Source organism: Dunckerocampus dactyliophorus, chromosome 9 (genome assembly GCF_027744805.1).
Source record: "Dunckerocampus dactyliophorus isolate RoL2022-P2 chromosome 9, RoL_Ddac_1.1, whole genome shotgun sequence".
Lineage (NCBI taxonomy): Eukaryota > Metazoa > Chordata > Actinopteri > Syngnathiformes > Syngnathidae > Dunckerocampus > Dunckerocampus dactyliophorus.
Window position 1 is genome coordinate 20,678,433 of NC_072827.1, and position 24,803 is coordinate 20,703,235.

General features: G+C 40.6%; 1 long non-coding RNA gene across 1 annotated transcript; it reads right to left on the reverse strand.

The window, feature by feature from the left end:
- Nucleotides 1-8,806: 8,806 nt before the first annotated feature.
- On the reverse strand, nt 8,807-23,739 carry LOC129187952 (uncharacterized). Its single transcript, XR_008572493.1, has 4 exons — nt 23,587-23,739; nt 21,115-21,182; nt 20,714-20,809; nt 8,807-8,864 (listed from the first exon to the last, which is right to left on the reverse strand). It is a non-coding gene; the product is annotated as an uncharacterized LOC129187952 (long non-coding RNA).
- Nucleotides 23,740-24,803: the final 1,064 nt, after the last annotated feature.

Here is a 24,803-nt window from a genome sequence, read left to right on the forward strand (position 1 = left end):
CTGTTGGTCAAAGAGGAATAATTCCCCATTAATTAGCGTGTGGGCAAGAAACATGTAGCAATTTAACATTTGACCAAACCGAACTTGACTCTATTGTGTCAAATTTACCCCAAAAAGTCAATACTGTTGCCGAGCTCGCATTGAAAAAACAACTCCTGAATTCTGACAGAATTCTTTGACAGAACAATAACTGCTGACAGGATAAAAAAAATACGACCGATGGCGACAGCTGGTTGAGGCAGACAGCCGCCCCACACATTGACGCTGGGTTCTGGGAGGTTTTTCCTTGTCTCTGTCGCCCCAGCGCTGCACTAACTAGTGCTGTGGACCAACTCTACAGGAATGAAATGACTTGACAACAATGATTAGCCCCACCCACAGGGATGTATCACTCCATGCTAACACACACGTCACACTCCCGCGCATCGCTAAACATTCCTAAGTGATAAATGATGCTCAATCCCTCAAGAAAAAAGGGACTTTGTGAGTGTCGACTGTCGTCATTGGTGGAGAAGTTGAAAGCGGAAGCACAAAAAAAAAAAAAGCAAAAGCAAAAAGCGCACTCGACGGTCTTTATGGCAGAAGAATAAACATTTTCCTTTATAGCCCGAGGAGCCACTTTTCATCTGTCAAGCATCTTTTAATAATTCATCTGTTTAATACACACGCAGCATCTGCTGGCTAACAACCAGCACAGCTGCCACTGCTCCTCTGCAGTACTTTCTTTTTTTTTTAATTTGTGTGTGTTTACATGTACACATTTCAGGGCCTACTTTTCCTATGTGTTCCTCCTTGGGTGAGCGGGCCAAATGGAGATTGTGTAAATTAAATACATTTCTTTTGCTGGCAGCAGGGAGGAATGATGCCAGATTAAGCCTATGAATATATACATGGGCCAACGCTGACCTGTCTCCAGACGCCTGATTTCCCCTGGGGGGGGGGGCTGACACAGTGTAGGTGTACGCATGTGTGTGTGTGTGTGTGTGTGTGTGTGTGTGTGTGTGTGTGTGTGAGAGAGAGAAAGGAGGGCGCCATACACCTTTAGACACAAAAGGTGAGGAGATCTCTTGAACAGGTCCAAATTGAGCTTAATCTCATTCCTCATTGTGCAGGAACAGGAATGAAATTGCTGTATTGCACTTTAATCGATGAGCGGACAGCCTCTCAAACCCTGCCCCTACCCCTATATTCCGTACACGGGCCGGTGAGCGTGATTGTCCGCTGCAGCCTCTATTTACCCGCCTCTTGTGCCTGTTCCAGTGGAAGCGTCCAATAATGTGTGCTCAAGCAATCAGGAGGTTAATGTGGTCAGGATAAGGGCAATCATAAACCGTTAAATTCTGTCCGGATGCACCGCTTTGCTCTCGTCCCCGCGGCTAATCCCGGGAGATTGCGGGAGGATTCGCCCATCCCATCGCAGTGGAGCGCGTCGCCAGGAAGGACTCGCTTACGGGGTTGATTACTATTATTATGTTGTGCCCCTAACACAGGTGCTTCTGATTATCCACAAGGTAGGAAAATCTTTGGTCAGCTGCGCATTAGCCAAAGGAAGCGCGTCCTGGAAGACCATAAAAAGTCACCCGTGCAGACCCGAGACGTCACCAGAAAAAAAACAAAACGACAAACAAACCGCAGTTTCCAGGAGGATCTATTTTTGTTGGAGTGAGGAGAACATCCTCATCTGCTAAACCAACAACTGTCAAGAGAATCACAAGCATCCGAGTCAGAAGCCACAAAGAAACACTCGCCACGGACCGCGCTATGCTCTACTGTACGACTTTTTTTTTTTTTTAAATAACTTCCAAAAATGTAACGATTTAGCAGAGACAGCGTGGAAAAAGTCAGAAAAAACATTGAAACTTTGGCTTCGACTACTGTCTTCAGGCAGATTTTCTTAAACGATCAGGAGGATCCTCACTTTGACCTGTCCGAATAACACTTAGCGACGTAACGTAGCACACCTGAACCAATTAGGTCTTTGACGTCATCCGTCTTGTGTCACATTTTCTCACAAATCCATAAAATTCCTCTTTCATTTATGTTTTGGATATCTTTTGGTACCTTTGCTAAGGAGGAAAGGCTCCAAAATTAACCTTACTGACACCTGTAGACCAAATGAAACGGTCTTGACATTTAATATGAACATTAAATAAAAAAAATTGCCTTAACTTAATCAAAATTGAAGACAGGCATGTTGTTTTTGTCCCATATTGAGATCTCCAGTACTGTTATGAACACACACGATTTGAAAGCGATCCAAGTAAAGCTTTGACCCATGTTATACATGACCCATACATACATCGTATACATTTCTTTGATATTTTAAGATCAACGGGTGTCTCCTTTACCGGAACATATATCGTGATGTATAGTCGCAGATTTTCTTCTGGTGTATTGAGTCGCGCAAAATACCACAATATTATTATTGGCGAAATATCACTAATATTGCATCTCCTGCTACTCCGTGACAACCCACCCACAGTAGAAACATACAAGGTTCATTGTTTACTTAAATAGCGTAAAAGTGTTCGCACCGTCATGTCACAATGGGGTTGATGTCGTGATGCTGTTACTATGACAACCAGCAACAGTAATAGTGTATTGGACTGACCAGCTAGAGTCCAACATAGGTGTAGGCGACATGGACCAAAACTCATATCCCCATATATTTACTGTATGTTGAATATGAACATATAATATATATCCCAATATTTTTTTCCACAAAGTGAGTTTAGACAAAGTCAAACTCAAATATGTGTGTCAAGTTGTTTCATTACGATTCAAATCTGCTTAAATAAAAGTCCATTCTCTCTTTGAAAAAAATAAATATAAAAAGTAAAATATAATCATCAATCTTCTTTATAATAAACATTTAGCTATGCTCAAATCCTCAACTAATAATACCAAATGCACAAAAGAACAATGCCCTGTTTAAGAGGACATTTTTAAATGTCAGCGGCAACTCAAAAATACTTTACTTTGAACAGTTTATTTTTTTTTAGAATGCAGAACCTCGTAGGAGAGACAAAAAAGTGAGTAAAAACACCTTAATTATGTTTACAACTCAAAATAAAATTGATTCTTAGCTTGTTCATTTAAAATTGGTCATCCCTTCATCAAAATAAAATAACTGTAATATTTTGTCTTGGCTGGCTCCTCTCATAGTGTAGACAGCATAATAATTACATCCAGACTCGCCTCCAGCCTCCACTTTTTATCTTGTAGTTAGGACTACTAGTTTATTTGTCACGCATCCTTCTTCCATCACACGTTCTGACACACTGCCAGGTAAGTGACCGAGTCCAAATGAAGCTTGAGTGTAACGGGGAGTCATTTAATGAAGATTAAGAAACATTTTTGTTTGAGATCTCGCTCCACCCCACTGGCATCGCACCTCGAGGATGCGTGGATCTCCACTGCAGTGTGCAGCGGGAGCTTTACTTTCACTTTTATGCTCCCGAATACCAGAAAACTCTCCAACGACGACAGAAAATGTAGCTAGATTTGTCGCTCGTCCGTTTTGAGAAAATATGTCGCCAAGAGAGTTAGGAATGTCACCGGATGTAGCACGAAGCATGGAGGGGGTGGCGGGGATACAAGATACAAGAGAACAGCGCAAATCCAGTCTATATCGATATGAACGATATGTTTGGTTTTGATATTGTGCTCAAAAGAAATATATATTATTTTAAATACTGATATAGATATTGATACATAGCGATATATCGTCCAGCCCTAAGCCCAACGCCTAACTCTATTTGTTTCAGGGAAACTGACAGTAAACAGATATTTTTTAAAGAGCTGTAAACCCCCCCGCCTCACACCAAACACGGTTTTCAATTATGCAGCAATGGGCAAACACACACACGCACACACACGCACACACATGGACACACTATCAAATGTAAGACATCGTTAAACAACAGCAAGCCAGCTCAGCAAATTGCAGATATGTTCTTCGCAAATATTGTAATTTGCTTCACTGCTCCACACACACTCGCACACGCTGGGTTGTTGTGGTTGCGGTAATGATTCCTGCATGTCAAAATAAAATGAGAGGAAATCACGCCAAGGGAAAAGTGGCAAGCATGTGAGTTGTACATAAAAAAAAACAAAAATGAAGGTACTCCAGCCACGCAATGTGTGTTGATTTGTCACACAAGGTGTTGGAACAAAACAACACAAAACAAAAGGTTCCCGAGATGCTGTGTGTGTGTGTGTGCATACGGCAAGGATGTAGTCATTATGGCCTATAATGAAGGGCCCACGTTTTGCACTGTGCATCTACTCTGCAGCACTGACGACCCACACACACACACACACACACACACACACACACACCCACACACACATGCATGCATACACACACGCTGCCTGGCTGTCAAGTCCAAAAATAATTAGGCATCAAAATGAATTTCCCTGTTTTTTTTTCTCCCCTTCCTTCCTGCTCGCCTTGTTGGTTTTATTCATGTGCTGGAACTCAGGAGACTGACTAATGCACTTAACATGCTCTCATCATGAATTTTCATGTACAACACCAGGCCACTATGCAGGAATGCACACACGCACACACACAGCAAAGTGCTCTAGCGTATGTGTGTGATATATGTGTCCTTTTGATGGTGCTGTTTCGTACATCCAGATAATGTTTTTTAACGCACGTTTGCCTCATCTTCAATTTGTTTACATGTTACAAGTGTTCATGACATATAAGCACTCACACTGCTCTACGTGTATTAGACAATTTTAGTATACAACGTCGTATTTGTGAAACTTGGATGGATTCTTTTAGAGTTTTCTATTTATTTCCATTACTGAAGGTGGCCCTTATCATTAATAACTGGGAAGGAGGGCTGTAATGAATTATGTGACACATCTATGTTGTATTCATGTGTTCATACACCAAGCACAATGTGGTGTTTGACTCTGTGGAGTCTTTCTATTTACTGTAAATTCCGGTGTATAAGCTGCATGTGTCCACCTCATAAAATGACATATTGTGACAAGTCCAAGAGGACCAGGCAGCTCTTTATTTGACAGGAGCCAATCATGAGCTATGAAAAAACTCACGACGAGCTTGCCAAACTATTGGAAATTGCAGGAGGTCATTACTCAATATAACAGTCTGACTCACGGTGTCATCTTACAAACAACATTAAACTCATCACACAGCAACTTAACACTCAAAAGGAACCAAGGAAATACACATTACAAGTACCAATACGAGTTTAAAATAAACAGAAGCTATTTCAACATCTACCCATAATGCAATACTGCCAGAAGAGCAGTTAATTGGAGACAAGCAGCATAGAAAATGATGGATGATGCTGCAGTGCTGCCTCTGTCCACCAGAGGGAGCCAGAGGACCCAAAGCCCAGACGTAGGCTGACGTCATTGCAGTGCCCCAATGAATGCGTTGCTCAGACGCAATGAATATGTATGTACGCAACTTTAAAAGAGCTGTTTTTTTTCATTTCAAACTCTTACCTTTTGAGTGTTAAGTTGCTGCGTCACGAATTTAGTGTTGTTACAAAAGTGTTCTTAGTAAGATGACACCGTGCGTCAGACTGTTATGGTGTTTTACTGTTATATTTAATGACCTCCTGCCATTTGCAATGGGTTATGGGTTGACAAGCTCATTGTGAGTGCACCGATAGCTCCTGATTGGCTCCTGCTAGAGAAAGAGCTACCGTTTCCTCACTGACTCGTGAGCGGCACAGTATTTAGTAGTAGTACAATTAGTCGTCGTTCTGAAGTTAAAGAGATGTCACGTGATTAGAATTTAGCCAAAAATGAGCCACACCGCTGTATAAGTCGCAGGGTTGAAAGTTTAAGAAAAAAGTAGCGGCTTATACACCAGAATTTACGGTATTTTTATTATGCATGGTGGTAGTTATCAGTGATAACTGGAGAGAAGATGTGTGTATGTTGCATGTGCATGTACCCGTGCATGAGGGAATGTCCCATGGGCTTTGACATTGTGTATTATTTCTAGTCCCACTATTTCTATTGTAAAATAAGTTATCATTAATAACTGGTGGAACGACTGGTTGCATTAATTGCTGTATGTGACATATGAAATGCGAGCATGTGCCTGTATGTGAGCGAGCCTGCCGTGGGCTTTGACTTTGTGGATTATTTCTGGTCTTTCTATTTATTGCTATTACATAAGATGGCAGGTAGCATCAATAACTGGAGCAATCGTATTACTTATATATATATATTATATGTGTATGTTGTATAAAAATACACATGGAGTGGTAATACTTTCTTCAAAACATCTGATCAAAATGTACCTTCCACTTTCTAGGTTTAGATGACCGTCTGTGTATTGTGTACTGTAGCGTCTAATGTAAAGATAGTGTAGCTCAACGCGTTAATAGTTTTGTATTGATGGATGGAAGCCCCCATTGTGTGTCTGTTAGCATGTAGACAAATATGCTGTGGTGAATGGGGATATGAAATCAATACAGAAATGGAGATAAATATAATATAAATATATAATGCGGTTTTCTCCCCCTTCAGCTGCTTCCTGGACGAGCTAATGATGACATTGAGTGAATGTCTGCTCAAGTGTGACTAAAATAACAGTTTTATTTCCTGCAGTAGCCAGAATCAAGGGGAGCTTGATTTATACACCACTCGAGCTGGGTCAGCTGTCTTATGAGGATGTTGCTATTAGGCAACACGTGCATCCGTCGCACTGGAATGATAAGGAATGTCCCTAATGACCTGCAGGAGTCGTCTTTTGGCGGCGTGTGCAACATGTTCACGGGTTGTTACCTCAAAGGGCAGCGCATGTGTCAGTGAAAACTGTGTGTGTATGTGTGTGTTTGTGTTAAATGGATTCTCTATTGCTGATGTTCTCATGCTCAATTACCCACAGTCCCCCGGGGGCCTGGGCCAAGGTAAACACACATCAGCTGGGCCTGATTTATTCCATCAACACGCTGTTGCCTCCGTAACACACACACACACACACATCATAAATTGGATGTTAAGCATCAGCTTGATTAAGACGCACATTATTCCCCATAGGAAATAATGGAAATAGGAATAATCTGTTCTAGGGTTAAACTGTGGCCATCACAAACCCTCTTACTAACCGTATAGGCAATGTTTGAAGTCACATCTGAACACAAAAAAGGTGCCTTAGCACATTACTTGTAGTTACATTGTACTTCAAGGCACACAGATGGATTACTCACATACTGTAGAATGCTGACAAAGCCGACTTTTGTCACTTGCTCCTTTGTTGCCATGCCAAGACCTTGCACCGCCTTAAGACTAAATAACCTACCACCTTCCCTCATTCCTTCCTGCCTTCATGTGAACCTGCCAAAATATACCTACTGTTCTATTAATACCATCAAAACTGAGCATTATTGCCTTTGTAAAGGCAGAGTTAGTCATACAGTTCTTGTGCAGGTACCAATCTTGCATCCAATGAAGAAGAATCAACATCTAAGGTGGAAATACAGTACAGTAAGCAATTAGCTCATTCCCCATTAACATTAGACTTGAAATGTTTCAGTGCTTTGCATTATCAGCATTTCCTGTTTCACTTTGGAACAACTTGTGTCACTGATTGTTTCCCTCATCTGTTCGCCATTAAGCCTCATCAGCTCATCCTTCTCCGTTCTTCTGCTCTGCCATCACCACATCCTCTTCCTGAGTAGAAGAAGAATATATGCAGGAAGTTACGCAAAGCAAGCACACTCACGTTGAAATCAGTCAGACTCCAACATCACCGTAAGAGTCCTCACTTGTTCGCAGAGTTGATGTAGCTCAGGGGGGCGTCCAAACTTTTGCCAACGAGGGCCGTATACGGGAAACTCAAAGGATACCTTGGCCAAAATTTTCAATTTTACAAATATTTCAACAATCTTCTCGTAATTTCTTTCTCTTTTGTGATTTTATTCACATTATATATTAACTTTATTCTTGTAATATCTCTTACCCCATAATAATGTTTTCACAACCTCATTTTCCAAAAAATTGCAACTTAATTTTTTGCTTTGTTACTAATATTGCGAAAATCATTGCAGAAATTGTGAAAATTAAAAATGATTTTTTATTGTATTATGACGTTACATTTTTTGTCATAATGTTACAATTTTTTTGCAAAAATATTACGATTTTATTATAATATTTATACTTTGTTCTAGTCAAATTGTTTTTTTTTTCTACTTTTCTTGTTTTTGTTTGTTTTCTTGTTTTTCTTGGTCTTTTTTTAAATGTGCAGAGGGCCGATAAAAACACCGGGCCACACTTTGGACACCTGTGATGTAGATTATTTTAAGAGTCTTCTAAATTGTCAGTCTATGAGAAAAAACTGTTCAAAATGAGAATAAAGTTGAAACCACAGGAATAATATAAAAATCTGTTCTGAGAAAAAAGTCGTAATGATGTTAGAATATTACAGGAATAAAGTCATAACACGGTGAAAGATGAGTTGGAATGCGATGAGAAAAAAATGGCAAAACTGTGAATAATGTCGGAACAACGAGACTAACGTAACGTATTACAACAATAAAATTGTTCCTTTATTACGACTTTGTTGTGATGTTAAAAAAAAACAAGAATACAGTAAAAATATTACAAGAAAAAAGTTGTAATTTTTCAAGAAAAGGTTTGAGAAAAAGTAATTGTATGAATACAATACAGTAGTCATAATACTACAACACATTCATAGTAGGACAATAAGGTTATAATATTACAACAATAACCATCATTTTGTGAGAAATGTCATAATATTAAAAAATACAGTTAGACTACCTGCGATTGGCTGGCGACCAGTCCACGGTGTACCCCGCCTGTCACCCAAAGTCAGCTGGGATAGGCTCCAGCATACCCCCGCGACCCTGATGAGAAACGGCATTGAAAATGGATGGATGGATGGACAGTTAGACTATGAGAATAAAGTAGTAATATAAATGTAATAATGACAATAAAGTTGAAATTTTACCAAAGAAATTGTTGTTACAAGACAGGGGTATAACGTGAATAAATATGATTTTACATGTAAATAAGATGTGACTAAATTCAAAACTAACTATTCACTATTGTGAACTGCAGCATTGTCTTCAGGTATGAGGGATACCCCCTGCAGCGTTGCCACATAGCCACCTGCCGTTTGACGCCCCTGCACAACCTTAAGCTCCATTGAAGAAAAAAGCACCCCAGATCACGATGGCGCCCCCTCCACTGTCCCGTGTTGAAAACATCTCAGGTGGGATCTCCTTGTCATGTGTCAGTCAGAAAACAACAGGACTGACTAGGTTACAGTTTTTTCTCATCAGAGATTAAAACGTTCGTCCACCAGATGCTGTCTGATGGTTATTGGACTGCACTCGGCACCAGTAACGACCTTCGTTTAGGCCCAGGATCGTCCCGTGTCTTGACAGACAGCTAGTCGGATCCTCCGGCTCACAGCCGGTGATATTTTTGTGGGTCTACCACTTGACTTTTTTGTTCCATAAACCTCACAAACTTCTAGGAAGTTTAAAATGACTGTCTTACTGCATCTAACCTCTGCAGCAATTTCATGCTGCGATAGGCCTTGCTTATCCAGCTCCACAATCTGACCGTGTTCAAAGAGAGAAAGCTTTTTTGCCTTTGCCATCAAGAGATCATGACAGTGTGAATACCTGACAGAAAATGACACTGAATCCACATTTTTGTCTTTTAAAGGCTGTGGACTTTTTGATCAGCTGATGAGAATATGCGCAATACGCGCAAGGACAGATTTGACAGGGAACACCCACATTTCCGGGTTGCTCCACCCAGAGTGCGTACGTTGAATGAAGGTGCCTAGTGACATACAGTATACTACCCAGAAAATAAAGTCGTAATGTACAAGAAAAAGTCTGAATATCATGAGAATACAGTATTCACTTTTGGGTTTTTTTCTTTTTACAGTGGTTAACTTCACCTTACTCTTTCATGACAGTCAAGATTGTCTCTTGTTAATTGTCTATACAGCAAGGGGCACCAACGTTTTTTCTTGCGAGAGCTACTTTTACAAAATGAAAATAGCCACGAGCTACTCATTTTTGTAGAAATGATTTTCATACCTTATTTCATCCCAAACAGATCAAATATGCTTGTTTTACCAAAACATTCACAAAATGCTGGTATCCACAACTCACATTTTATGTTTCAGAATACATTTCTTTCTAGTGTTCTCACATTATTAACTGAAAGCCTGAATGAAAAGCAGGCCTGCGGGTGCCTCACGTGGTCGTGGGGGGCTACCTGGTGCCCGCGGGCACTGTGTTGGTGACCCCTGGTCTATACATTAAATAAAGGTTTGATGATGGCCACATCTGTTTCTATTATTTCCTATTGTACAGCCTATTTTGTTCAAGTGGGTTTAGAGAACTGGTGTTTTGTAATGACACCCTAAATATAGGATTAGGCTTAATCTCATATTCCCCTTCTCTGCTCTGTCGTCTTTTAAAGCTGCTGATTTTTTTGTCGCCAGAGTGCCGCTGTCTGTCAGGCGGACCAGCAACACGAACACCACTGTGTCTGTGGTGAAAGTGTGCAACGACAACGTCTGCCATGTCTGCCTCTGATCTCTCCATCAGCGACAATAAAAGGCAGCCGAGACACGCCGTCTGCTGTCACTCTTCACACGGCGCTGCTTGTTATCTCCACGCGTGGACACTTCCAAATGGAAATGTACTTCATGTATGTACATGTGCTTAGAGAAACATAGCAGTGGACTTTAGGTACACCCGCACCATCTCGTGAGATCCAATACACACATAATAAAGCTTTGTGTTGATCGACACTGTCTGAAAGTAATTCATTTCACAATGTAATGATTATTGAAATGTCTGGACCACAATGATAAGAAATAATGATACTACTATTGAAATAAAATAATACAATTGCAACATTCAAGTTGTTATTTTGTGTGAAAAAGTCATAAATAAGAAACATGTCGTCAAGCCACACGAGACAAAAAGGACATTTTCTGTGAAATAAAGTAAAAATGACAAGAATAAAGTCAAAATATTACGAGAATGACGGGCATTTTATGAGAAAAGGTTGTTGTGTTACAAGAAAAAGTGTTGCAACATTATGTGAATTAAGTTGTATCTATGAGAAAAAAGCTGTAATATTGGGATAAAATAGTCATAGTGTTATGAAAATTAGAGATGCTCAACTCCTCCGAGAATCACCACCTCACCGTGGTGGAGGGGTTTGATCCTAGGAGCTATGTTGTCTGGGGCTCCGGTAGGGTCTCCCAAGGCAAACAGGTTCTAGGTGACGGGCCAGACAAAGAGTGATTCAGAAGACTCTATGAATAAAAACAAAAGGAGGGACCGCAACTCGCCCGGACGTGGGACACCGGGGCCTCACCCTGGAGCCAGGCCTGGAGGAGGGACTCGCAGGCGAATGCCTGGATCCACCACCTGCAGGAGAAAGCACAAGTGTCCGGTGCAATGTGTTTTGGGTGGCAGTCAAAGGCGGGCACCTAGGCGACCTGGTCTCGGGCTGCCAAATCTGCTTCTTGGGACATAGAATGTCACTTCTCTGGTGGGGAAGGAGCCTGAGCCTGTGCGAGAAGTTGAGAGATTTCGACTAGATGCAGTCGGACTCACCTCAACCCGCAGTTTGGGTTCTGGAACCAAACTACTCGAGAGTGGCTGGACCTTGTTCTACTCTGAAGTTGCTGCAGGGGAGAGACGACCACCTATGGCTTTGGGTCGTGGCCAAAAGAACGAGATTGCAGATACAAGCGGCTGAAATGAGTTTCCTCCGTTGGGTGGCTAGACTCACCCTAACAGATAGGGTGAGGAGCTCGGCCATCCAGGAGGGGCTCAAAGTAGAGCCGCTGCTCCTTCACATCAAGAGGAGCCAGCTGAGGTGGGTCCGGAAGCCTCCCTGGTGAGGTGTTCCAGGCATGTCCAGCCAAGAGAAGGCCCCGGGGTAGACCTAGGATACGCGTGAGGGATTATGTCTCACAGCTGGCCTGGGAACGCCTTGGTGTCCTCCCGGCGGAACTGGAAAAGGTGGCCGGAAACCAGGAAGTCAGGACTTCCCAACTGAGACTGCTGCCCCCGCCACCCGGACCCGGCAAAGTGGAAGAAAATGGAATGGAACGGAGATGCACGATAGTTTTTTTCAAACTGATACCGTTAACTTTCTGCTTTTCAAGACTGATACGATACCAATAACTGATAACTTATACGTATACATCTACTGTATTTTTCTAAAATGTACATTTAATTGGAATTTGTGCACACCTGCAAGCAAGAGACTCAAAGGTGGATTAGAGACTGTACCTGTAGATTTGTCCTAACAAAATATGACATCACTACTGTTAAACAAAATAGAAAAGTAACAAAACTGTTTCTAGAAATGGATGTTTCTTTTTTTTAAACAAACAAAACTGTATCGTTTGAAGTCCTTACCCAGTGCTGTCAGACCTATAAAACTAACAGGGCTAACATCACACGTCTATACAGTAAGTCAGTAGTGAAGCTTTTGTCCATATTTCCATCAATCAGTGTATGCAGGAGTGTGGCGATCATTTTAAAGAGGACAACTATAGTTTTACATCAAAAACCGAATCATATGAAAAATGTGGCATTCGAAAACCAACGTTTTACTTCACAGGTTTTACACTGACATTAGTTAGTCTTCAGTAAATAAGATATCAATATGTTACATTTACATTTGTATGGGGATTTTGAGCCTTGTTTAAATTCAGACTTTTTTGTTTTTATAACTTTATGGCTTTTTTTTGTCATACTTTTACTTTATTTGGGGCCCTAATACAGCCTGTATGCCGGTGTGCCTAATGTTGTATGATCGACTAGCACAAGGTCTCATTGAGGGGAAAGTGCATTGCATAACATTTCATTTGATTCGTGCCAAATGAAGTACCATGGTCTAAAAATAAAGCTTAATTGTTCATTTCCAGCTTTTCATCCGGTGTTCATCATGTGGCGGCTGTTGTTCATAGATCAGCAGGTCAAGCTGTAAAATGGAATGGAAGACGTGAGTGACAAGGCCAAAAAGCTCTCTATTAAGTATGTGTGTTGACCTCGCAGCACACGCTGACTACGTGTGTTTGATCCCTCCATCTAGTGCGTCACATCAAAACACCTCATTATCTCCTCCTCTCTGCTGTTAGTCCACTCATTGAGCTATTATTGTGTCGTAACGCCACTACACTGACAGCTATGTCACGCTCTTTCTACAACTTGCCAAATATATGTTTGGACATACTGTGCTTTTTGAGAAACAAATTACAGGTATGAGGAAAAAGAATATGTTTTCCATTTGTTTACTGTAATGTTACAAAAAAAAAAATCGCAATATTTCAGGAATTTTTTTGTTGTCAACATTAGGAGACTAAAGTTAAAATAACATGAGAAGAAATTTGGAAATTTTACGAGAAAAAGTTAGAGGTAAAAATATAGGAAAATAATCTGTAAATTGATGTGAATAAACTTTCTCTTTTTGACTTTCTCAATGTTTTTTAACATTATTAGAACATGAAATAACACCCCTATCATTACCTTTATAGTCCTACTATTCATTGTTTACACCACATTGCAACTCTTACGTTGCAGGGACTCGAGACGGCCGCTGGCTAGATTGCAAGCTAACAACCTAGCGAGCTAACCACTTATCCTCAAATTTATTTCTTCTAAACTTAAGAAGCCAAAAACTTACCACTTCCACATGGGATGGGAGGAGATCTTTTTTTCCACTCTATCATGTTGGGCAAACCATGGCTGACTTGATGCAGTGTTAAGGTAATGTAATGTCAGGTAATGTCTCAATGTGTTGTGTCATTACTGGGACCAGAACACTACATATCACTTGTACCACTAAACAGTGATCATTTATTAACTAATAAATTTCTGAAAAACTGCAATATAGCGATACTCGACCTGCATAGGGAGGGACGACTGTAATACAATAACAGCCTGTTGTTCCATTGATTATATCTGGTGCTTGTGTGTCTCACCAAACATTACAGTAACATTAACCAGTGAATACTACATATCATGTCTTTCAGTGTCTTCTGAATGTTTCATATTTGAAGTTTAGCTCTATTTCTCATTTTATGCCTGAAAATGCTGAATGTAGGCAAAAAATACATTAAATTTGTTGAAATATGATTTTGTTTTTACGAATAATAGGCTGTATTCAACCATGAAACAGCATGACCTATTAATTAATATATATTTTTTTAAAAACAGTGATAGAGTCAAACCGCAAAATTCAAACCACGATGTGGCGGGGGACAACTGTAGCTGTAAATGAGTCAAATCCATCCATCCATCTTCTATGCCGCTTATCCTAATTAGGGTCGCCGGTTAAATGAGTAAAATAAAATTTCAATTTGAAAATGAAGATGAAATTTTATGAGAAAAAAGTGGGGATAATGTTGACATTCCATCCATTTTCTATACCGCTTCTCCTCTTTAAGGTTGCGGGGGCATGCTGGAGCCTATTCCAGCTGACTTTGGGTGACAGGCGGGGTACACCCTGGACTGGTGGCCAGTCAGTGGCAGGGCACATAAAGACAAACAACCATTCACACTCACATTCATACCTATGGACAATTTAGAGTCTCCAATTAACCTAACATGCATGATTTTGGAATGTGGGAGGAAACCGGAGTGCCTGGAGAAAACCCCCCCACACACGGGGAGAACATGCAAACTCCACACAGAAATGCCCAAGGGAGAATCGAACCCCGGTCTTCTAGATCTCCAGACTGTGACTGTGTTGGCCAACTGTATTTTAAAAACAGGTGTATTGTTGATACGGGAAAAACAACCACAATACTATGTGAATGAAATCATAATTACAAGAGCAACGTCAAAATTGAAATACTTAATTACATACATTATACATTAATAAAGTTAAGATATTACGTTGTTAGAGTCAAAATTGAAGAGAAATAAGCAGTAAAATTATGACAAATGTTGCAATATATAATATTAATTAGTATATTATTATCATCATTATTTGTAGTAGATGCTGTAGTATATTAATATTAGTACTAATTAATACTCCTCATTATGATAATTAAGTTAAAATATCATGAGAATAAACTCGTAATATGATGAGAAATAACGTTTCCATGAATAAGGTCATTGCGAGAACAAAGGGAACATATTTTGGAAATCATATAATACACAGAAAACCAAGAAAAAACATGTGGCCGCACGGTGGCCTAGTGGTTAGCATGCTGGCCACCTGGAAGACCTGCCTTCAAATCTCCGTTGGGCATCTCTGTGTGGAGTTTGCATGTTCTCCCAGTGCGTGCGTGACTTTTCTGCGGGTACTCCGGTTTCCTCCCACATTCCAAAAACATGCATGTTAGGTAAATTGGAGACTGTAATTGTCCATAGGTATGAATGTGAGTGTGAATGATTGTTTGAAAGACAAAGACGGGTTTTTGGGCAACCAATCCAGGGTGGATCCCGCCTCTCACTCAAAGTCAGCTGGGATAGGCTCCAGCCTACCCCAGCGACCCTAACGAGGACAAGTGGCATAAAAAATGGATGGGCACTCTCTGATATGCCAATTGGTGTTTTTAACAAAAATGTGACCGACTTTTCCGTTGGTTCTGTTGGAAGTTTGATTGGATTCTGCATTCAAGTTGTGAAAAGTAGAGCACCGTTTGACTTCGCATTAATCTTGACGCTCATCTGCCGACACGATCCAGATGGGTCGGCAGATGCGGCGCTGCCAGACGTTTTGACAGGGGCGCACATCCCACCTGCATACAAAATGATCACAACTCCCGCTGCCACACAAAAGTCCAAACCGCCCTTGAACGCACCGCTCTCACACAGGCTAGATGGATGTGAGTTTGGGGACTTTATGACTGATGATGGCGAGGTAGTGGAGTTGTAAGCAAAGTGGCCGCAGAGAACTGTAATCATATAAAACAAGACTAGTTCGAACGAGGGCGCATGTTAATCAATAAAGCGGTTACCTGGCGGTGCTCGGCTGAGGATTCTCTTTCCCGCCCTGCCTGATACAGACAGGAAGCGATGGTGGAGGGAAGGGAGATGGAGGTGGAGAGTGCTTGATTATAATTACAGATTTGGGGCCGCCTGTGCCTTTGCATAACCTGCTCATTACAGCCAATGTGTGTGTGAGGCGCTCCCCAGTTAGTCCTCCTGGCCAAGAACAGCCGACTCAAGTGGGCCCATTTAGAATATAAACACACAAAAACCTGTTATTTCAATTGACCTCCGTCACATCAGGCTGTCAATGATCTCATGCTCTGTTCCTCGCCGTCGTCTCTCGCCTCATTCCTCGAGCAGGGTGCTATGCTAATGAACATTTTTTGTGTGTTGGGGGGGGGGGGGGGGGGGGGACCGAATGGAAGACAAATTAGAAGCCGGGGTGTTTAGCCGAGGAGGTGGAGGTGAGACAGCCGGCAGCGTTTATGGAAATGGACAGAGCTGAGGGAGAGGAAGCTCAAGCCAAAAAAAAAAAAAACCCTCTCACAGCAGTAGAACTTTTGTATGAGGTTGTTAAAAGAGAAGCAGAAAGTCGACTGTTGTGTTCTCGCTCACTGGTGTTGTGTTGCCTTATTTGTCCTTCATTAGATTTGTCAGCATTATGCTACAGGCATTCCCCGGCCAGACTCTTGTGGCTCCTGATTAGGAGATGAGAGGTGTTCATGATGGACTCACTGTACACATCCATTAGCATGACTCCACCAGTGGCGTCATTATGAAGAAGAAATGTGTCGCTACTCAATTCCATCATCATTTAATCGCTGGCGTTCAGCTTTTTTGGACTTGAAATACTTTCCTGTCATTGTAGGGTTTTTTTTTTTTTAGCAGCCGCCACAATCGCTTGCGCCCACGAGCGTCAATGTTTGGAGGGTTGTTTATGCCTGTCAGCGCGTATTTTCCTATCAACCTGTCAATGTTAGCACATTTCCAGCAGGGATGTGCAAGAATAACGTTATTATGAGAATAAAGTTGCAATTTTACGAAAAAAAGGTAATACTACAGTAATGCAGTCTTTTTTATGAGAATAAAGTTTCAACATCTAGTATAACATGAGAATGAAGTTACAAATTTTGGTGAAAAAAGTTGCAAAATTGTGAGAATATGAAGTTTACATTAAAGTATAAGGAAAAAATACATTTGCGTGAATAGAATCGTAATTACGACCATAAACTTTAAAATATTACTTAAAAAGTCACAATTTTATGAAGAAATGGTTGTAATTTTACGGGAATACAGTCACCATTAACAGAATAAAATGTAAATATATAATATGAGAATTATTCTGAAATTTTAGGTGAAAAAAGTCGCAACGCTCAAATTTTACGACAAAAGTGTGAGAAATTAAAGTCATAAAAATTCACTTTAAACATACAACAAAGCTGAAATTTTATGAGAAAAAAAATGTTATAATGCTAGAATAACACAAATTTTATGAGGAAAAAGTTGTAATGTTGATAAAGAAAAACAACCATAAAGTCGAAATTACAAGAGCAAAGTCGTTATTTTACGAGAAAAATTCATAATGAGGAAAGTTATAATATAAAAATAATATAGTCAATATATTACGAGGAGTCCATATTAAAGAAAAAAAAGTGGTATGACAGAAGTCATTGGGGAATACAGTCTTCATTAGGAGAATAAAGTTAAAATATTACGAGAACAAACATTTACCATTTTTTCTACTTTGTGTCTTTAACTAAAAGGTGATGGGCACCATCAAGTAAATCATTAAAAAAAAAAAAAAAGTCTTCCATTGGTTCCATCATTTATTTGCACTCAGACGTCGATGTTCAGCTTTTCACTTGAAATACTTTCCTGTCATTGTTGTTGTTGTTTTGTTTTTTTTAGCAGCCATCACACTCGTTTGCACCCGTGAGCGGTGATGTTGGGAGAGTTGTTTACTCCTGTCAGCGGGTGAATAAAAGCCAAGGTAAACGGAGGTAATGGAGGACGTACACCTGCATATAAGCTCACTTTGAGCTTTTTAAAACTCATTCCCAATCCATTAGTATTCCCTGCTAACCGTTGGGCTGTTTGCGCAAACCAGCATAAACGAGTGCGACAGCCTGCTTAGCTGCTTTTAAACGTCGGCATAAAGCTGCATTATTACCCCCGCAAGCGGCAGGAAGTGCGCCGCCTGCTCGAGTCAAATAAATTAGCGGAAAAAAAAAAGTGCATTCGACTCCATAGGAATGATGAGTGGATTGCTGCAGACGCTTTTGCTGGCTACAACACTTCACAGCGCTCATGCATCAATGGATTTAACGCTCGGGAACACTTAAGTGGATAAAACCTCACCCACCGGCATGCTCAAAACGGCCTACGATCGTCCCCCCCCTGAGAATTAGCACCTTATTTAGCACCGTTATTTTGGAGTCTTTTGCAATATTTATTTTGGCTTTTTAGCTTTCAGCAGAAGCCTTTAAACCTGCATGGGAAGCACTTTGAAGACGGTGTTGGTTGAGGAACCTGGTTAAGGTAGCAGAGCCGGAGGAAATGCTGCTACTTTACTTTCACAAACACAGCATTGTTGTTAGAAATAAGGGTACAGTACATTTATGTCGTCAAGGTACTACAGTCTGCACAGTCAGTACCCTTTTCCACTACAAAGTACCAACTATGTTCAAACTAGTACTGCAGGAAACTGCAAAAACCACTCCACACTGAAGGCACCAGTCTGAACAAGACACACAAACAACAATGGAGGAGAACAAGGGTCTCCTGTATTTACTGTACTTATTTAGGCTAATTTTATCCAACAGGAGACTGCGGGCAGTGACAAAATGGGAGCACTTCCGCAAAGTGCGAAGACACTGTGGAGAATAACACTGCAATGGCACAGCACCAGCTAGCATGTGTCTTCAAATTCTATCCGAGAGGAGACTGTGGGCGGCAAGAAAACGGGAGTGCTGCAGCAAAGTGGAGACTGTGGCGTATAATACTACAGCGTCCTGAACAAAGACACGGTAACAACTGACGTTAGCACGTGCCCTCATATTTTATCCAAGAGGAGACTGGGGGCAGAGTAATACTACAAAGCTCTTTACATTCAAAGGTACAGACAGCACTGCAGGACAGACTGCTTGAGTGAATTCTGGGCACTGCAGAGACATCTGGACACAAGACGGGGAGCATCCATACAGGCAAAGCGCAGGGCGAGCCATGCCAGCCAAATAGGACCCCCCCGATCTAGAGTTATGTTAATTAGATTTGTTAATTCAGTGACCCTGTTTGAGGAAAATCTGCCACCGACACCTGCTTGCCTTGCTTGCCTGGCTGCCGTCATAGCTTCCCAACGCAAGGACGCAGATCCGCCGTGACACTGCCTTCATTAAATAAAGCAGAGCGAGCCCTAACAGCATTTGGTGGAAGGCGCCATCCATTCTGATTCATTTAGATCATCTCTATTGGAGGTGACGGCGAGGGCCACGCGACCTGCTGTTTCCCCCGCTGTCGACTGTGGCCTTTTTGTGTGTTTTCATTCCATCTTGCAGTTTCTCCGCCTGGAAAAATACTGCAACTTGATGTATTTTTCAGGACAAAAGAGGCTCTCGTGGCCTTTCTGATGCATCATGTAATTTTCATGAGAGCAGCGGGGAAAAAAAAACGCTTCATAAAATGTCTGTTTGCCTTTTGGTGTGATGGGCTGTCGTTGCGCCTGTCTGTCTCACTTCCTCTGCACTTAGCCTCCTCTCTGTGGATCAAGGCTGGTCAGGGAGAGCGCGGCACCGCAGGGCCAGAAGGCACGGGATGCCAGCGTAAGGATAGCGAAGCCTGCAATGTCAAAAATGGAAGGACGTGCCCCTGCAAGAATCGGCATGTTCTCCTCAGCTGCAGCTCTGGCAGCTCCTGGTGGTCAACCGTGTGCTGTCCTTATGATTGAATTGGCCCAGTGAGCATATGCTCTCCTCCGCATCATAAACTTCAATTAGATGTCTTCTAATGTGATTTGAGAGCAAGCACATGTGTGCACGTTTAACAGAGACAGTGTCGTGGTCAGTGTGCTTTGGAGTTGAATCCTTCAGCGTTGTCAAATTCGTCTTGTTTTCTGAGAGGTTTGAACAGCCGACCCTCTAATAATCATCGAAATTTTAACCCTGATTTACAATTACGTTAGCTTCATTCAGATCTTCAATGCTTTCAAAGCCATGTGCGTCAGCGTCAATGCAGATCGTTCTCTGATGTTTACGCAACTTTGTTTAGCATCACTGGAAACTAAACTGTCTTTGATGTTTCTGAAAACACGGACATTTGCTTCATTCGTTGAAGATGTAAACAGTGATGTGGAGTCAGGGCCAGCAAGGCCTACTCTGCTGGCCTAAATACTACACTTACAACTTCAATTATACAGTAGTATTTGTTCCATGAAATTCTATTCATATGTTCCCAACAGTCTGTTATCATCATTTCGTAGCGTGTCTACGACAATTGCTAGAAAACCCTTGTTCATCCCGATCAGGGACGCCATGAAGGGGGGAAAAGTTAGGACAATTCCAAGGGCCCATGGCTGACAGGGGCCCCAGTAAATAGGTAAACTCATTTTGCTGATATTTTTTCAAAATTTAGTCAGAAAATAATAAAAAAAAAAAAATCTCTTGTATTTGGTAGCAACAATATCCACATTGACCAAAAGTAAACTTCCATATTGACTGAGCAACCCCCCTCAGATACATGAAATGGTTTGGTCCAGTACTCACGTCACCGTGCTTTGTAGCTGCAGCGGGATGCCTGTCAGTCTACAGTCGCGGCAGCGCAGAGTGAAACTATGCTCCCGGTGCCTAGTAAAAAGAAGTCTGGGAGAAAAGAGAGGCAAAAGAAAACAAACAAAAACAATATGTGACTAGTTTTGTTTGTAGACTAACCGTCTGTGTGTCGTGGAAATGAACCTGTTAGCTTACGGTAATGTCCACAATGAAATAAACTAGCAGAGTGTTAGCATGTTGTGTTAGCCTTCATCTCATGCCTTTGTAACCAACATTTAATCAGCACAGGTTAATGTTTAGCATGTATAATTAAATCAGTCGTCCCTCCCCCATTTACCAGATTTAACAACAGACGAGTCAGCAGCAGCCCTGTTTCCCCATAAGTTAACCCCTACCTGTTCCAGTGAAGAAGGTGAGCAACACCGTGTTCAATGACATGTCAGTTAGTATCATTCTAGGGAGTCTGTGGGAATTACAAAACAGAAAATACTTTTTGTGATGAAAGAAATTCAAACACAAAGTATTTTTCCACCTAATGATTCCATTTCAACTTTATTTTCTTGTTGGCAGATTTAAAAGTTATCGTACTGTATATGTTAGTCTTTTATTTTGGAATTTTACAATTAAAATTACAGTGAGACTATAAAAGACGGCCATTAGTACATTTGTGATGTACTCTTGGATCAAGTAGTGAATTTCATACCATATGCAGACTGTAGCATGGACACCTCACTAGCAGTAACTATTACACTGGTAGTATAGTAACTATTACACGGGTAGTATAGTAACTATTACACTGGTAGTATAGTAACTATTACACGGGTAGTATAGTAACTATTACACTGGTAGTATAGTAACTATTACACGGGTAGTATTGTAACTGTTACACTGGTAGTATAGTAACTATTACACTGGCAGTATAGTAAATATTACACTGGTAGTATGGTAACTATTACACTGGTAGTATAGTAACTATTACACTGGTAGTATAGTAACTATTACACGGGTAGTATAGTAACTATTACACGGGTAGTATAGTAACTATTACACTGGTAGTATAGTAACTATTACACGGGTAGTATAGTAACTATTACACGGGTAGTATTGTAACTGTTACACTGGTAGTATAGTAACTATTACACGGGTAGTATTGTAACTGTTACACTGGTAGTATAGTAACTATTACACTGGCAGTATAGTAAATATTACACTGGTAGTATGGTAACTATTACACTGGTAGTATAGTAACTATTACACTGGTAGTATAGCAACTATTACACTGGCAGTACAGTAAATATTACACTGGTAGTATAGCAACTATTACACTGGCAGTATAGTAAATATTACACTGGTAGTATAGCAACTATTACACTGGCAGTATAGTAAATATTACACTGGTAGTATAGCAACTATTACACTGGCAGTATAGCAACTATTACACTGGCAGTATAGTAAATATTACACTGGTAGTATAGCAACTATTACACTGGCAGTATAGTAAATATTACACTGGTAGTATAGCAACTATTACACTGGCAGTATAGTAAATATTACACTGGTAGTATAGCAACTATTACACTGGCAGTATAGTAAATATTACACGGGTAGTATAGCAACTATTACACTGGCAGTATAGTAAATATTACACTGGTAGTATAGCAACTATTACACTGGCAGTATAGTAAATATTACACTGGTAGTATAGCAACTATTACACTGGCAGTATAGTAAATATTACATGGGTAGTCTAGTAACTATTACACTGGTAGTATAGTAACTATTACACGGGTAGTATAGTAACTATTAACTGGTAGTATAGTAACTATTACACGGGTAGTATAGTAACTATTACACGGGTAGTATAGTAACTATTACACTGGTAGTATAGTAACTATTACACGGGTAGTATAGTAACTATTAACTGATAGTATAGTAACTATTACACGGGTAGTATAGTAACTATTACACTGGTAGTATAGTAACTATTACACGGGTAGTATAGTAACTATTACACTGGTAGTATAGTAACTATTACACGGGTAGTATAGTAACTATTAACTGGTAGTATAGTAACTATTACACTGGTAGTATAGTAACTATTACACTGGTAGTATAGTAACTATTACACGGGTAGTATAGTAACTATTACACTGGTAGTATAGTAACTATTACATGGGTAGTATTGAAACTATTACACTGGTAGTATAGTAACTATTACACTGGCAGTATAGTAAATATTACACGGGTAGTATAGTAACTATTACACTGGCAGTATAGCAACTATTACACTGGTAGTATAGTAGCTATTACACGGTAGTATAGTAAATATTACACGGGTAGTATAGTAACTATTACATGGGTAGTATAGTAACTATTACACTGGCAGTATAGTAAATATTACACGGGTAGTATAGTAACTATTACACTGGCAGTATAGCAACTATTACACTGGTAGTATAGTAGCTATTACACGGTAGTATAGTAAATATTACACGGGTAGTATAGTAACTATTACATGGGTAGTATAGTAACTATTACACTGGTAGTATAGTAACTATTACACTGGCAGTATAGCAACTATTACACTGGTAGTATAGTAGCTATTACACGGTAGTATAGTAAATATTACACGGGTAGTATAGTAACTATTACATGGGTAGTATAGTAACTATTACACTAGTAGTATAGTAACTATTACACTGGCAGTATAGTAACTATTACACTGGCAGTATAGTAACTATTACACTGGTAGTATAGTAACTATTACACTGGTAGTATAGTAACTATTACACTGGTAGTATAGTAACTATTACATTGTTAGTATAGTACCTGTATATATAACAATAAGAAGCTAGACATTTGCAAACCTTCAGATTTGGAGTTATGTAAAGCGCTTGTTGGGTCAGTTAAGGTTCTGGAGATGAGGTGACAACATCTGCCCGGGGTGGGGCCCAAGGTGATTTTTTTTTTTTTTTTGGGACGCCGAATTCCTGGCAGCGTCCCTGACCCCGCTGATGTGTTTTGACGCTTTCTGCCTTCCACGCCCTTCCAAAGGAGTCTTTTCCCGGCGGTGGCGTCGGCCTGACAAACATAAACAATTCATTGTCTGCAGCCAAGGACTGTGTTAGCGTTTTGTTGCAAATACCAAAGAAAAATGGATCCAAATTTTAATTCCTTGTTGTCAGAACAATCACGCTGGGAAGTCTTGGATCTTTGCAAAGTGCGTGCGTGTTTGTAATCAGCGTTAATACAGCTGTCAAGCAAGCAAACACCGCCTCCAAATGCACTTTTTGCCAAAAAATGCTCCCTCTGAGACTGCAGCCAAGCGAGCTCGTGAAGTTCTCGAGGTTCTGTGGCCAAGGCTTCTGATCTGCAACCATGCCAAACATTTACTCCCAGGTGTGCAAAAAAAGAGGGCCGGGTGTCGTAGTTTGATGAACGGCGCTCCAGATGTCCATCAATATTTAGCAGTCAACAGCGTCGCCAGGGAGGGGCGGCGATGCGGCAGCTGAAAACGTGAGGTGGTGCACATCTGAACTGTTGACTCGCAGTTTAGCTGCAGCAGCAAAGTAGGCCACGAAGACGCTGCACAAGCAGACCATTTCATTATTTCGTGGGAAAAACCCAAAAAGACTGGAAACTGGTGTTAGCAGTTTGCCACGTATGCTAAAAACCATACCATCTTGACCACTCGGGCTTTTTTTGTGCAATTCATGATTTTAGTCCGCTGTTGTACAGAAAAAAACAGTTAGAAAGGAAATGACTTTGCCAAAAAATAGTATAAGCCATGGTTGCATATGTCATTGCATCTGTTTACATTAGAAAATAGCCAATCCATTTCTGATTTTTATGCACAAACAGATTTCATGGATTTTTTTTTATTCGGGTTGCTGCATTCAAGAAAACTGGCAAGTAAGAAATTCAAAGTACCAAGAGAAAAATTACAAATATTGTTTTTGAAACATATATATTTTTAATTCAGGTCCAGTGATCGGTTATAGTAACACAGGTGGGCGTATCCTCCACCAAAATCTTAAGTTTGCTTTTCTTCTCACCGTGGTCCATCTTGCTGATTTTGGTGGTC